Source organism: Helicoverpa zea, chromosome 17 (genome assembly GCF_022581195.2).
Source record: "Helicoverpa zea isolate HzStark_Cry1AcR chromosome 17, ilHelZeax1.1, whole genome shotgun sequence".
Lineage (NCBI taxonomy): Eukaryota > Metazoa > Arthropoda > Insecta > Lepidoptera > Noctuidae > Helicoverpa > Helicoverpa zea.
This window is the reverse complement of record NC_061468.1, coordinates 2,590,545-2,608,089: the sequence shown is the minus strand read 5'-3', so window position 1 is coordinate 2,608,089 and position 17,545 is coordinate 2,590,545. Positions and strand designations below refer to the sequence as shown.

At 36.7% G+C, this 17,545-nt stretch overlaps 1 protein-coding gene across 1 annotated transcript in view; it reads right to left on the bottom strand.

The window, feature by feature from the left end:
* LOC124638287 overlaps positions 1–15,063 on the bottom strand; it is a 45,453-nt gene extending 30,390 nt beyond the window's left edge. Inside the window, exon 1 of the mRNA XM_047175219.1 lies at positions 14,730–15,063. The gene's annotated coding sequence lies outside the window, so the exon portion shown is untranslated. The remainder of the gene's footprint in view (positions 1–14,729) is intronic.
* Between the last annotated feature and the right edge of the window lie 2,482 nt (positions 15,064–17,545).

Genomic DNA, 17,545 nt, shown 5'->3' with positions numbered 1-17,545 from the left:
AGCGATTTTTCACACGTCACCTAATTGGTCTACATAAGTAGCCCAGTCAGTCTAGAAACAGCGAATAGCTATGCGAAAATATATCTTCAGAATAAAGGAATTTTGTTTTTTTTGTAAGATACTTTAAACCCATTTTCGGAAGCATCGCTTACTGTATATCATTTTATTCATAAAACATCGTATCATCCAATAGTTTATGGCTTATACTACCAATTTACATTCATGGCATCGATTAAGAATCCAATTATACTACAATCTGAGGCTTCTACAATAGTTTATACTTATTCATTTATACGCTGACCCAAATATTTACCACTATTCAGTATTTAAAAAAACCTTGAACATTACTAAATAATAGACGAGTATAAATGTTTAACAATTATTAATTGACATTTAGAGAAACGTAATTAATTATAATAAAGCATACCTATTTCTTTTAATCATGTTATTTGATTGTAATTTATCATTTTTGAAGGATAGCCATATAAAAAGTTTTGTAAGACAGTCTGTGATTTATGACTTTGTGACTTATTTCCATAATGTTGCAAACAATTGAAATATTCTTAGGACACCAGTCTTACTGTCTGTAACTTAAGCAGCCAACCAAATTATGTAGCACTTTTATATAAAGACACAAGAGAGCTGAGATGTATGTGCTGATAGTGATCATCAATCTTCCGATGTGTGTATAGGTACTTATGTTGGCAACTCTTTCACGGAAATATTAGCAACATATGTAGTTTATATGTATTTATATCACACACAATAGGCTGCTTTTTATCCGGTCGCATACTACCTTTTATGTAATTTATCGTACAAGTGTATAGTTTCAAGAATTAAACAACGGAACCTCATAACTATAAAACGGAGTCTTACATAATTTTTGCCACTTTTGCTGCATGAAATCTTCAATGTTCATTAACACGAACATACAGCGAAATAACTTCAAAACACGAGATAGCGTGATAAGAGCTCATTGTAACTCACTACCCACAGAGATCATTGCCAGACGTATGAATGTACTCAGCATCCGTTTTCCCATACCTAGCGTTTATCTTAAATCCGACTATTATGTGCATTCAAATAACTTACAACTGAAAACCGATTATTTCATACCTACAAGGTTTTGAGAATACAATACGAATTATTATTATACTCTGCAATTATTCTCCGGATGTAAGTTAACTTTATCTACGTTAGTTTTGTTGCAATTTTTTATGCACTCAAAAAAAATATCCGGTGTCAAGTTTTTATTAAAAAATATTCTAAGCCAAAAAAATATGATAGCAAATTCGATGTATCAAAATGAACTAAGTTGTAAAACGGGTATTAAGCACGTCAATAAATCATTTGAGCATAATTTCGGTGCGCGTCAAACAAAGAGGAGAAAGCTGCGCACACGCATGGTGACCGCAACTCCGGACGGGTCGGCTTTATGCAAAAGTGTTAAAAGTAAATTATTTAATTAAATTAATAATTACAAAAACATAATATCAGTTCAGCATTTTTTTATTGCCCATTTTCAAATCGATTTGTATTTTATATTATTGTAGAAGTTTCATTAATGTACTATAGTTGGTCAGGAAATGATAACAGCAGATTAACTGTATTTCCTTATGGCGGTTTCACCCTATTAAATTACTGATTAATGTCTGTAGAAAGTAAGCAAACATTGTAACAATCAAATCTAGCAACTATGTATCTACCAACTATGTATTATGTATTAACTGCGCTTATCTTAATAAAGAAAAAACAATAATAGCGAATATTACCTGAATAGCGGATAATACCTATGTTATCTTGTTTTATGTGTCATCACCTCCTTAAATAAAAAAAAATTAATAATAATGTAAATTAACAGAAAATAAGACACACTGAACTTCATTTAATTTGGCTCAACATTATAATATGTGCAAAAATAAGTCGAAAAATGTACATTACATTTTTATTACTGATCGCATGTTGCATGATATCGTCCTACGCTGACGCAACGCCGTACCTACAACACTTTTCACTGGATTACAGCATATTATACAAACGACATTGAGACCGACTGACCGCGTTCCTACGGTACGGTGTTCTACTCGTTATGGGATAAACTTGAGAGATGACACCGTGAATTCGTCTTTATATGTGGTTTTCAACTTTTGGAGACATTATTTTTGGGTAATATTATGCATCGTTCACGTAAAAATCAATCCGCTAAAAACATATATGTAAGATAGGCAGCTTGATTAAAAGATGAATGGACCGTAAATTGGTGGGAACATTCTTTAAATTATCAAAAACATTCTAAGAAAGGAAGCTTTAGTTCGTCAAAATAATAATAGAACCGCAACTGCTGCACATTCACTGGTCTTTTTTTTTTTTTTTTTATCGACGTAAAATCATCAAATGACCCCTCCCGCTGTGGGTTAGCAGCGATGGCTAACTTCGGAGAAGGAATGTTATTTGGCAAAACCTCTACATAATAACACCAAGTTCCTAAACAGAAAGACCAGGGGACAGATGAATGAAATATTTACCTATGTTTGAAACTTCGTTCAGAAAGTGATAAATGCATTGTAGTGACCAGTGCTAAGGCAAAACTAACCGGGTCACGTTTCATAAGAGAAGCAAACTTATTGCAATGTGTTACAAGGAAGGGTCACCTCTTTGTAGACTTAGTTGAAGTTGAGCAAGTTTTTGAGTGCAGTTGCAACAAAAATACTTATAAGAATTGCTACATTTTCCTACGTCAGAAATAATGTAGGCTGAATATTTGGCTAGTTAGTGAAAAACGTAAGTGGGTCTAATCGTCAATTGCTTGACAGTGTTACGTAATAATTAATCAGTCAATATCGGATCTACCCAACGTGGATGTCACTTCCATCAGCTTTACTATCCCTATTAGCATACGTTTCGATTTGTAAGTAATTTAATATATTTTACTCAATATTTTTATTTGCAGAGTAATTTGCAGACCACCATAATACTCTGTCGAACAAAAACGGACGACCTGAAGTTCACATCGCCTTGGACGCAAAGAAAAACCTACTTAACCCTAATGAGAAAAGCGATATCCCTATCCCTACTAATATTATAAATGCGAAAGTAACTCTGTCTGTCTGTCTGTTACGCTTTCACGTCTAAACCACTGAACTGATTTTAATGAAATTTGGTACAGAGATAGAGATGGATTTTTATTATTATTGATTAGGATTTTATCCCGAACTTTTGAAGAGTTCCCTTGGAAACGCGATATAACCGAACTCGACGTCGGCGAAGCCGCAGGCGGAAGCTAGTAGGTAATAATAATCACATCATTACATGCAACGACCCCTGCATCATATGCCGATGTATGCAACATAACGTCCTTTTCAATAAATTTCAACAATAACAATCCCCTTTATCCGATCTTGAGATAGGACCGTCCGGACGGCTGAGAAACAGCAATATCTAGGTGATATGTATAAAACGTTGCGACATCCCGGCCTTGCGAATAATTTCGGAATTCTCTGTTCGCATACCGTTGCATCTGTCGATCGAGTGCGACTGTACCTACCTATGTTTAAAAAGGTAGAAATTCGCACTTAAAATGGTTTGTTTTGAATGCGGATTTTTATGTACAAAGTGATCTTTATAACAAGCTCGATGATTGAAATATAACGGACAAATTATTAGAGCTTTTGTTTGAAGTGACAATGTTAAAAGCGTGGCTTTATCCTGAGTTCCAAAATATATTGCATTTGTTTCATCATCATCATCAGCCTATAGCAGCCCACTGCTGGACATAGGCCTCTCCAAATGCACGCCACTGAGATCGAATTCCTCATGTGCAGAACAAAAAAGCATTTGTTTGAGGATATCAAATTAACCTTCGTCAAGCGAACGCTTATAGGAAAGTAAAAAAAAATCTCACGTAATCATTACTCAAGTAAATGAATACAGAAGAACTTATCTGATGAAGTAGATTAAAACTAAGGTACGGTAAAATTTTATATTCCAAAACAAGCTTTACACGATGATATCATCTTTCCCGTAGCTACTCACTTTCCTTTTGAGACAACGAAACAAACAGGGGCCCGATTCTCCTAAGTTAAAAATGTCAAAATCGAGTAGAAATCGAATCGCAATATGATCGCAATAGCAGTTTTAACCATATCGGGCATTCTGCTACTAATAAAAGACCAATCGTATTCGATTGACATTTGATTGGTGTGCGATTGATTGGTCTGCTATTTTGGTGATTTTGGTCCATACGGTAGTTTGCTGTACAATCATTTTGCAATCGTAAATCATATGCAGACAAAATGATTCATTATTGAATGACAAAAAAGGATAAAAACGTTTATTTCAAAGAAAAAATAGCGGAATGCCACATACGCTTCAATCGTAATCGAGTCGGGATCGGATCTCAGTCGAATCGAGTCGAACGTGAATCGTATGACGCTTAAGTAAAATTAGGAGAATCGGGGCCCAGCTAAAAGCATTTGCTTAGTACCTATCACACTAACGACAAAACAATAATGTTATCTAACTATTATGTTTATGATTTACTGACAGATTACCTAAACTTATATGAGTCATCTATCAACAAAGATTTACTTGCAATATAAACAAGCTCATCTATCGATTCTATATCGATTTTCCACAAACATCAATATTCGATGTTATCATAACTAGGCTAGGAAAATGTATAGTTAAACACTGATCATGTTCGGAAACTGATACTCTGTTGATTATAACTATAGTATCCGTGATAAATGAAACTTAAACAATAAGTGTCGTATTAAATGGTTGTATCTACATATATAAGCTAGGTACTTATTTGTGTCTATTTGATTGACTGGCTTTGGTTTGAATTTACAATAAATAGTCAAAAGCATCATGAAACTTTTAAAATGCAAATTTGATTTCGACTTTTGACATTTTATGAGGAGATATACCTAAGCTTAGCTACTACCTACTACTACCTAAGCTACTATTTCAATTGAAGAGACATTTCGAAAATCATAATTTTACCACGACAATTATAGCAAACGTAAGCAATTACTCAAAGAACAGAACACTACAATGATTTGCATATAAAGATCCTATGATTTAATAGCAGCTTATATAATTTTCAAATTCCTTTCCTATTAAACGGTTACCTTATTCCCATATCTTCTTTCAAATTGATGTTTAGCCAATACGTCCGATTAATTTCGTGCACTCTAAACATATTAGCTCAAGGCAATAAGATCAATTTCTTCTCACGGCCCAGCTAGATAAGTATCGAATAACCACGAAACTGGATACCTAGCATAGAACCTTCACGAGAACCGTGGTAGAATTTGGAGATCAACACCTACATACTTGAATTAGTGAAATATGATCGGTGTTAGAATCTATCAATGTGTGAATTCGATTAGCTAATCATGTCAAATTAAACTCTGTGTTCCTTGACATCTACATTCCTTGGTGTTTGGTGTCCTACATATTTGGTTGAAATTGTGCTACCCTTCAAACAGGTTATCTTCCATTTACCAGAATTAACTAAGACTATGGGCAAGTTGGAAGGGGGGAAGATAAAACAGCTGACGACGACTAACACGATAATGAAGAACAGGCATATGTGAAGTCTCAAACTATCAGCGATTGTATTGTAACTCTCTAAGTAACCTTAGTCACCAATGACTGATTAAAGTTGAAGGAAAACATCTCACTGTAGAGTCTGAAATCACCAACCCGCATTGGTCAAGCGTCGTGATTAACGCTTAATCCTTCTGTGTGTGAGAGGAGATGTGACGATAAAACAGCTGACGACGACTAACACGATAAAGAAGAACAGGCATATGTGAAGTCTCAAACTATCAGCGATTGTATTGTAACTCTCTAAGTAACCTTAGTCACCAATGACTGATTAAAGTTGAAGGAAAACATCTCACTGTAGAGTCTGAAATCACCAACCCGCATTGGTCAAGCGTCGTGATTAACGCTTAATCCTTCTGTGTGTGAGAGGAGATGTGACGATAAAACAGCTGACGACGACTAACACGATAAAGAAGAACAGGCATATGTGAAGTCTCAAACTATCAGCGATTGTATTGTAACAATATAACCTTCACATAATCCACCACTAACCCCAGATTTCGCAAGCGTAACGACTGGTCAGCCATTTTCGGAGACTATCATAAAGTTAATACGGTATTAGTCGTCAGATAATCCTTTGTACACGAACTCGTAATGGGGGATAAGCTTGTTTTAGATTAGGCCTTTGAAATGAGGACTTGAATCTGGTTATGCACGTTTTGCACTTACTAGTTGACAGGCTTTAGGTAGGTACTCTCTGTGTGCTGTTGTTGATGTTGAAACCTATGTATGCTTGAAAAATTTAAAAAGCTTAGAGAAGCCCTAAAATTCAATTAAGAATTTTATAGATGTTGATTGATGTGGTTGAAAGTTCGGACTACTGCTAAAGACGAAATTGTGTATTTCAACTTGTCAGTATAATTAAAATCATGCTTCACCATAAGTTTAACACTGACCTTTCTTGTTGATGGGCAAGAAATATTAGCTTGTTTAATTTTAGACAGGGAAACAGATTTACAAGTGACAGGTACTTATACGTAACGTTGAGTAACCCAACCGCAAGCCTTTGAAAACCTCACGACTTTGCGACACGCTAACGAGCATAATATAAAGGTAGACTTTAGCTAATCATAAAGAAACAAAGACCAGAAAACTTAAGTACAAAACAGAAAAGTGCACATCGGACCTCTATCTTTTCAATAGTATTCGATTACGAAGTTTAGTAACTCTCTATTGAGTAGGCGTCCCCCAAGGTCACATTTTAGGCGTCCCCTTTCTCTATGTTCATTACTTTTACAAACAAACAGTTGGTAAATATTTCTCAATTTTTGATATACGAGTATAACGTTGTACAATGTAAAGTTACAATTTATTGTAGGATCCATTCATTGAGTATAGCACCTGCTAGGCGTTCGTGCCCTATCTGTTTCCGACGTTGGGCCATAGCTTGTTATCATGACAACCTTCCCACGATGCATTCTCCGTTAAAACAAGTGACAGTTTAAAATTATACACACGTGGTGTGGCTACTTTGTCAACGTCACACTGTTTATCATTGAAAACGTGATAAATATTGAATAGGATTTTATGCTATTCTTATTTAAAATTCTGAGAAGTGTATTGTTATGTGGTGGATCTAATACAGATGAATTAACTTAGTAGTAATCATTTAATGTATTCAAATATACAGATGTTACATTAATTGCCTTGGCTTGATTTGCGAACAAACGTTTTGAAATTAACTTTATGATCATTCAAATGAGTCACAATTATTACATTCACCATCACTAGGGCTGTCTCACTGTCTGTTTTCCATCCAACATAAACATTTATTGTGTTTAGAGAAAGCCTGCTAAGTACTTGCAGTTTGTCATTGTGATAAAAATAACAACTGATTGTTTTGGATTCGTTTAGGAACACGTGGATGCCGAATTCGCTCCGTGTTTGTATGAGTTGCTGTGTTTATTTTAACAACGGAAATGAATGATAGTGTAGCTAATTGTCGTTATATCCCTATGTATAACGGTCTCAATTGTATTTGCGTATTATTTTTAAAACAAAAAAGTATTTCATGACATTCAGACTATGGCTACTTTCGAAAAGTTTCTTAAGGGTTTCTTATTTAATCAGAGCTTATTTAAATAGAGAAGAGCATGCTGCGAAGCGAACCATCTCCCGAGCCAAATTGTGCGTCAAATTTTGTTACGAAACACCATCACCCGTGCATAATGGAGGAAAGTCAGCCCGTTTAATTGAACAATTACTATTACCATTATTACGAAATGTCTTAATGTTTGAACTTATTCTGTGATTTTATAGTCCGAATGACTGTAGGCAGCTTATGCATATTCAAAAGGCATAATTTAAATTAATATTAATTTTATTATATCCAGTGATTCTTTCTATTATTTTAGTGCTCTTCAAGGTATTAGCTTCATCATTTATTTACGTTTTATGGCTATTTAAGTCACTATTTCCGAATTCTGCTTAGAATTTATGGAGACAATTAATTTTTGATATCAGTTATCAAAAATGCATAGCGTGGTTTATTCTATGTAGGTAGGTATTCTTTATCTAAACTGTTTTTGACAATATTCTTTGTAATCACTAGTTCTCGTACAATTAATCAAATTCACAGAAATGCTTAGTATTCAATGCGGTTCCACAACACACATGTCTATCATCCGCCATCTCGTCGTCAACTTCCTTCCTAGCTGTACTATGTTTCTCACAAACAATTCCTTTACTACTAATTAAGTCAACGTAGTTTTTTTATTTACATTCTTGCTTGTAACATGTTCCTCATTTCCACTCTTTGTTATAAATATGTAAAAACCAATACTGTAAATAAGAAAATGTGGGTTTAAGATGTTTAAGGACTTCATTTAATCCATTTTGAAAATGCTTACCAATGGAAAGTCACTTTACTTGGGGTAATTACCCCGGAACGCGGGTGAAACTGAGAAATATGTAGTAATAAATAATACATTACTATGGTCTACGTGCAGATTTGAATCTCAACATATAGCTTACTAATGATTAGTGGGTGGGTCTGGTCGAATTTAGGCAGTCGGTTTAAAGATCTATTATGTCATAATGACCAGTACCAAAATTGTCCTAATCTTGACCGTAAGGTAAGGATATCTGAATGTCAGTGGGTGTGTATGTAGGTGGGTACCTATGTCTGATATGCCTTTATAAATAGGTACTTAGCCTTCAAGAGTGGCGCTAGGAACTTGTGGGTTTTAGAAGAATTACTGGGTCCTGTAGGAACACGGATAGATTACAAAGCAAGAATTGGACATTTTCTGTTTCTCATTTTGCGAACAGATAGAATACCCAGTGGTACTTCTAAATACTGAAGTTGGAATATATCCCTGACTAGCGCTTTGTTGATTGGTTGATCTAAGATGCCTTCTTACTCCTGCCATGTTCGCAATTTTATTTGGCGTCGGCGCTATCTATTCGACTTTCAGTCCTCTCTATCTGTCGTCATAGGTACTTAACCAGCCACTTCTTATTCTTGTGATCTCTCAAACTAATCATCTTATCTGCAGTCTTCGGTCATTGCTTTGTATATTTTTATTTAAATTACCAATTAATTGTTAATGAGCTTAGACTAGATCTCACCATAATTTTCGTAAACCATTAATTCATGAATGTCGTGACCTATTGAATAATTTCTTAAATATTGCGAACGTCTACATTTAGCCATACTTTGCCGTTGGCTAATTGATTCTATTATGCTGCATTACAATATTTAGTAACTACTAACAGTACCTACCTACATTTATTACAAACAAAAACTATTAACATTATTGTAGTCGTTTCTAAAAAGAATCAAATCGAATATAAATTACTAGATTTTTTCCTGCGGTTTCACCAGCTTCCCATAGGAACTGCTGCTCGTACCGGGATTAAGACCGCACCGCGGATTTTTTGATTTTAGATAGCTCCGCCCACTACACTTCCGCGTCTATCGCGTCGCGCAAGCTATACTCTTCACTCAATGTGTAAAATTTGAATTTCGCGCCAATCGCACACGCCGAGGTCAGCGCGGGGTCAGGAGAACCGAACAGGGAAGATAGGGAGCCGCAACTTACCTAAGTTTTTTATTTTTTGATCGGATTTTTTTTTGTTGTACTTACAAAAATTATTTGTAATGAAAACTTTTTATGAAGAGTAATATGATAATTTGGACGCGTATGGTTGTGTGTATGTATGTGTGGTGTGTCGTGTATGTGTGTTTGTATATCCAGAACGGATGAATCGATATGTATTTAGGTTTTTTTGTTTGAAATGAAATTAATCGGGAGTGTTCCTAGCTTTATTTGGTGAATATCGGCCCAAGATGGCCGCCGCCACAAAATGGCGAATAACATATTTTTTTTACAATTCCTTCAGTATGGATATCAAATGAAAGGGCTTGATAAGTATGTAGAATCATGTATAATATTATTTAAAGTCCAAGATAGCCACCGCCAGAAAATGCTGAATTGCATTGTTTTTCTATAGCTCTCTCAATATGGGTATCAAATGAAAGCGTTTGACCAGTGTTAAATAATTTATACTAATGTTATAAAGAGGGAAGATTTGATTGTTTGTTTCTGTGGATTGTATAAGCTCTGAAACTGCTTAACTGATTTGATTTGCTTTCACAATTAGAGATTTACACTATCCCCAGTGAATGTAGGCCATATTTTATCCGGGCACAGGAAGAAGTTCCCCGGGAATGCGGCTAAAATCGCGTTAAACAGCTAGTAAAAATTAAGTGGTTAAGGAATAAAAGCGTCGCAGATCTTGTGTGTTATGTATGCTATAAATGTATGTAGTGAAGCTGTAAGGTATCAAAGAAGTAATGAAGCTAAGTAATTCATTTTTAAACATATTTATTAAAACTGAAATATAAATAATAATATAATGTAAAAAAAAAGAATTTATAGTATAACACGGTCTCCATAGATTTTTTGTTCTCAGAGTGCTTATAGTAAGTTCAACTCAGTCTTGCGCGCGGTTATGTGTGGGTAACCCTTGTACATATACAGTGACTTTGTGTGCGTGACAAGAGGTACAGTCGGGTACAAATACAGTTATTTAGGGGTTACGGCTGTTTAAGGAAAAACAGTTATTACGTAATTTAATGTTTATTTATCTGTGTAAATATCTATTGAAATTATTAAGTTAGTTTTTGATTTGTTTAATACCCAATAAAAATATTTATTTATTTATAATGATTCTGAATCGCTACTTGAAAAATCAAGTCCACACTTTTATTTATTGTCCTCGTACCCCGAGCTAGAAAATATGTAAGGAGTATTTAATTCATCTTAGATATTTCACCTCATTTATTTCTTAGATACTGTCAATGTCAATTTGAAAAAACTTATGAGAAAATAATGAAAAACTGTAAGATGTAATAATAAAAAGCTTTGGATGTTGTTTCATTTTTTGAAACGCTACCTGACTCCTTAAACATTTTCTTCGTGAACAACTAGACATTTTTGTAAACGACTGTACCCATAACAAAAAGCGATAAGAACACGTCATGCTCGGACGACGTCACTGTCACACGAGCGAAAGTTGTATATTTACAAGCCGACGCACACATAGGGCCGCGCGCAAATCTGAGTTATCGTCACAAATTATTATACCTACGGCCGGAGCGACAACATGCGCAGGTCCGACCTCGACGAGGGCTATCGCCGGACTGGCTCGTCTCCGTACATATTGTGTATCAATCGCTAGAGCACGGACATAAGGTTCAGAATTGCGTAGCGTCTATCATGATCGCTGCCGCTCAAAAAATCCAATATCTTAAAACTTTAATTAAAAATGTTTGGTAATAGTTATGGAAAAATGACTTTGACAGAACGTTAATATTGATGTTAAGAATATATTAGAGTAATTTTGAAACATAAAGATAGTGTAACTTCCTTGTAATTTCAAAAATAGTACTTTTTTAGACGTGTTTTCGGAATTAATTATGATCGAGTAAAATTATCAGTATCGTGTTTTCGTTCTGGCAGAATCTAGATAAAGATATCAATTTACCTATATCAAAATTTCAGATCCATTGGTAAGCGGGTAGTCCTATAATTTGGCATGGCAAACGGCTATCAAAATCACGGTGGCGTCTTAAATGCCTATGTTACTCGGGAAGAGTGTGAGAGTGGAGCTTTCCATCAGTGAATTAATTTTTCAAATCGTTTCAGTATACAAACAAACAAAAAAATCTCTACATTTTTTTAATATAGGTAGATTTAGGAACCTATTTGTATAACTTAGTAATTTAAAGATTATGTAACAGACTTAATAAATAGGTACCTATAATATTTTTTAGACAAGATTATAGATAGGTACAAAAAAATAAAAGAATGCGGACGCTGCTATTGCATAAAAATAATACTTTTGTTTTTACTACAATATAATACAAACAATGAAGCAAGATTCAAGAGGTAGGTATTTTGCAAATTGTGTAACACAAAAGGTCGGGAGTTCGCAGTGACTAGTTCTGAACCGAGAAAGATCTCTTCCTTTCTGACCCTTTGCATATTTTAACTTTAGCTCGTGAATAACATAAGGGTTATATTATTCACGACCTAAAGTTCGTAAAATCCGTGCCATAGTCAAGGACGTAAATATGCTAATGATTCTCGACCCAAATCAACGAAAAAATGGGTAGGTAATTTTTTCATGTTTTTTTCTTATTTACGTATATCCGTCAGTGTAACCCAGCCGTACTTTAATTCGGCGCGTGTGTTACTAGCCTTACTACCGCGCTGCGCACTCACACAAACGCAAACGATACATGCACAAAGCATACGCAACGATCGTTCAATAAAAATCGTAGATCATCCAGCCTACCCAAATTCACCCAATCACAGTGCGAGTACTCCCACACACTCGCCTCGCCGCTCCCCGCGTGCCCTTGAAGCCGGAACAAACAAGCGCCGACGGCAAGCAGTGTGTTTGATGTCGCCGCCGCTGCTGCGTACGTGCGCTTTGAATTCCGCGACGTGTAGGTACAAAGTGCGAGATGACGGAAAACTACACGAACACGAGTTGGTGGCGATGGTCCGCCTGTATGCGATCAGTGACAACAGTGTACTAACAGCCATCCATCCTCCGAGCCTTTTCCCAATCATGTTGGGGTCGGCTTCCAGTCTAACCGGATTCAGCTGAGTACCAGTGCTTTACAAGAAGCGACTGCCTATCTGACCTCCTCAACCCAGTTACCCGGGCAACCCGATACCCCTTGGTTAGACTGGTGTCAGACTTACTGGCTTCTGACTACCCGTTACGACTGCCAAGGATGTGCAATGACAGCCGTACATACCTACCTATGTTCCGGGAAATGTTTACCGACCGGGAACCCTCATCACGGAGGGTCATGCTGGTCATGTGACAGACTTATGTGCTAGGACCGTTAACTTAGTGCTTTCGACACATTAAAAACGAATGTGATAGTGTTATGTTAGCTGAAGGACAACCAGCTACTTCGTCGTGCTCGATTGTGCCAAGAGTGTGAAGGTGACAGCTTTGAACAGTACCTCCGGGTAACTAAACTAGGTAATTTATTTATTTGTACATTTTGTAAATACGTAGTCAGCTTAATCAATTTTATTAGTGTAAATAAGTTGATTTCTTAACCACGCCAATAATACCTACGAGCCGAAAGAATCACCTCGTGCCTACACTTAACTAACACATCTTTCACCAATTTAATCGAAAAGTAAAAACAAAATTACTACGAAATCTTTACGCTGAATGTTAAAGCAAACCGAAAATGTTATCAATCAGCTGTTAACAGGTCAGTGAACTTTCCTTTAGCGCACTAGTATTACGTCATTAATAAGATTTCCGTGTTCCAAGGTCCTAAGACCGTTAAGAAGGAAGCAAAATTTCTAATTATTAACCAATTTAATTCAAAAATAAAAACTAAATCACTGCGAAAACTTTATGCTGAAAGATAAAGCAAAACGAACATTTTATCAATCAGCTGTTAACATGTTAGTGAACTTTCTTTCGCGCACTAGTATTGCTTATTACTGTAGTTAATAAGATATCTGTGTTAAAATGCTCAAAAATTAGTAAGTAAAGTAAAACGAAGTTAATGACAATAATGAAGGTGATTTTCGAAACTTTAGGTAAAATGATTGCTATCGCGTATCACTCGGTCTCGCTCGCTCGCGCGCTCGCGCTGTCATGTCGTAGATAAGACACTCACACATCGACACTCACGCACACACGTAGACATTAGTTTTCTCTGTCTACGCACACATAGCTGCCATCACGCACACACTGTGGCCGCGGGGCAATTCTGTTATGATTTGTGTTTAACCGTGGGCTAAATTCTGAAATACCATGAAATTACAACATCAAAAAAAGCAGCGCATATTAGCTGTTTCCCACCTACCGTAATTCAAATCGATTATTTACGTATTTAATTTTAACCTCCTTGACTATGGCACGGATGCAGATCAACAGCTTGTATACCTACGTAATTTTAACGTTGGTTTATCTAATCTAGATAATATATTGACCTATAGTGTTTTACCCATGGTCTTCTTTAGATTATTGTTTCTTTTATAGGGTAATCTATACTTAATTTTTATGTAGTTATGTATCTTAATAAAGAGGAACAATGAATTTATTTGATGGTAACCTGAAGGCTCAGTAACTAATGAAGCTATTTAGAAAAAAATCCTTCACTGTTTCTGTTGAGAAGCTCTACATCTAAATTATCCCCGATTAACATAGGCTACCTATATTTTATCCCCGTACGGGTAGTTCCCAAGGGCCGCGAGTAAAACCGCGGGAAAACAGCTTGCGAATTATAAAGGTCATTTTAAATATCAATACGGAAAAACATCAGCCCCTAAATAGAGCTGAATTACTTAACCTTTACCGACTCATCTTATTGTATTTATAATTCGTTTTCAGTGTCTTTATACCTCATTCAATTCATTACCTGTCTGCCAGGAAATAACAAAATAAAACTTAAGATGTGATAGGTAAGTCGCACATAAATTAATTAAATAGTCTCGCAAATAATTAGTAATTATTTTTAAATTTACATGATGTGAATTGAAATCTATTTCTTTATGTTACTTGAGTATCTAACTGTATGGTACTTGCTGTAAAAAAATATTAAAGGAAATAAAAAATATATTTACTTTTCGACAGATGGTGTCTTTTTGCTGTCCACTTCACGAAACAAACACATCACAGCCTCTCACAATAACATAACACTTCAATGTCTCACACATTGTTTCATTTATTTATTTTAATTCAACTATAAATAAATAACACGAAAACAATCCCGCGCAAACAAAATTTAAAATGGCGCGCAAAATTTGACACACAATTCACGCAGATAAGGAAAATTATTTTATCTGCGTTCGAAATTTGTAATTTGTATTTTTTTTTTGTAAGTGTGCCAGCCAGACGCATGCGGGCGCGGTAAGTTGCGTAAACGCTATGCGTGTTTGCTGTTCGGCCGATTTGTAGAAACTGAAAGTAGGCTCCCAGACGAACGTCTTGTCTTGTCGCAAGGGATGTGCGGTAATCCAACTGCCGAACCGCTCAATGTAAATACTTGACTTAAGTCTGTAGCTCTTTCGTTTTACTTTGGCTAGTTTTGAGCGGTTTATGCTTTTTGAGAAATTATACGTAGATCATGTCAGTAAAATAATATAGTTATGATTAACTTTGTCCAACTCTATCATGCTTCTAAAGAAACTCTGCGCCCTAACAGGGCAATGTATAGCTAGGACAAGAATGCATATCCGTAACAGTTTACATTATGCAATAAATAAATAAATAATTTTGAGCTTTTTTTGTCTTGAAAGGATTGAAACCCCCGAAGCACTAAATCCGAATGGGTAGATATATAACTAAGCATGTATGTATCCACATTTAGAAGAATGGTCTTATTCCACGAGTAACGGTAAAAAAATATTGAAATTACCAATAAATTAGAGAGTACGAATCAAAAATCAAATCAATCAAATTAACATCAATAAAATCAAACCACAAATCAATTTAAATAATATCTATCCCACGGAATTCGCATAAATATGCGTGTGCGCATCACTAGCAATCCCCTCCGACGCGGCTGTTAGGTAATACCGAGTCATTTCCACTTAATCCTATTTCCATAAGAGCCATATCCGATGTTTTTGCTAATGTTTTAATGATGCTTCGTTTACAACGCCGATGCTGCGTTTAGACTGCTATAAAAAAGTTGTTAACTTATTCATAGATTTACTATTACATATTTTTTTAATAAGAATACTGCATTGCGTTGTGGTTTCGCGATAGTTGCTCGGTGTAGGTTTAGGTTATCTAAATTATCCTTTGCATGTGGTAATGTCAGTTTTAGGTTCCGAATAAACCCCGAGGACACGGTGGACCACACAGTCCAGGTGTGCCCCACATGGGAGGGGCACCGCCGGGTCCTCGTCGAGGCTTTGGGCGGCGGCGACCTCTCGCGTCCGGCCCTGGTTCAGGCCATGGTCCGGGGCGAGAGGGAATGGGATGCCGTCGCCTCCTTCTGCGAAGCGGTCATGCTCGAGAAAGAGGAGGCGGAACGCCAGAGAGTACGCACCTCTCATCCCGGCCGCCGCGCTGGACCAGGTAGACACCATGGGCGCCGGGTGTCGCGTGATGACTCCCGGCCACCGTAGGCGTGGGTCTGTGGGAGGTGAGTTTGGGTGGCTCATCGTCCCTCTGTCTGCTTAGACGACAGACCCGTGTCGACGGCGCGCGTTGTTCCACGCGCTCCTCAAAAAGATGTCAGCAACCCCAGCGGGGCCCAGCAGGGCCAAGGCCTGCTGGGTTGTTCGAAAGAGATACCGCGGCCCTGGTACATAAAAGGCCTATGACGGAACACGACGGTTTTTAGTCAGTAAGAGTCTGACACTCCCTCACCGCTGCTAACCCACAGCGGGAGGGGTCATTTGATGATTTTTGATGTCGGAAAAAAAAAGGTTCCGAATAAATAGATGTAATTAATAGGTACCTGAAAAATTTAAGCGCTGGTCACTGAAAACCTAATGACTGAGCGCTCTCATCTGTCGGTTGTAGGTTCGATTACAGTCACCTTTAGTTTATCTAGATACCTACTTAGTTGTAAGAACCTGCATATACGTTAGTTTTCGTAATACCTACTGATCTATTGCCATTGATTAAATAATTTACATGTAGGTATAGGACCTTGACCTCACGGCTCATATGCTGAAAATCTACTTAGGTGCTGTAAGTACTAAAAAAAATGAATCTCCGTCTTCAGGGTACTTTCTGTCTCCATGCTAATTACATTATAATCAATTCGAAATGATTGCTGTATACAGCGAATAAATAAACAAATTCATTCCTTAAAACCGACCTCGTATCCAGGTGCCTAGTTATAATGTTGAGCAAACCGGTTGGATTTAGCAAGTAGTAATGTTGAACGTTGCATTCAAAAACTCAGCTAAACGATGTATGGAGGTGTGATTGAATGGTGATGGTCTGTTAAAGGGGTATTGTATTTTCAACTGTGCCTGTAACTGATATGACTGGCACGTTAAACTGTAGGTCCCGGCTGTCATTGAACATCCTTGGCAGTCGTTACGGGTAGTCAGAAGCCAGTAAGTCTGACACCAGTCTAACCAAGGGGTATCGGGTTGCCCGGGTAACTGGGTTGAGGAGGTCCGATAGGCAGTCGCTTCTTGTAAAGCACTGGTACTCAGCTGAATCCGGTTAGACTGGAAGCCGACCCCAACATAGTTGGGAAAAAGGCTCTGAGGATGATGATGATGATGATGATGATGATGCCTGTAACTGATATATGATTTTTTTACAAATCACAACCCCGCACTGAGCTGATTAGCGCTCAATCCTTTTCTGTGAGAGGAAGCCGGGTATTATATGGTGCCTAATAGTGGAACGATAAAAGGCTGATGAGCAGCTATTAAGTTACGTATATCTTCTCCAAACACGTAACATA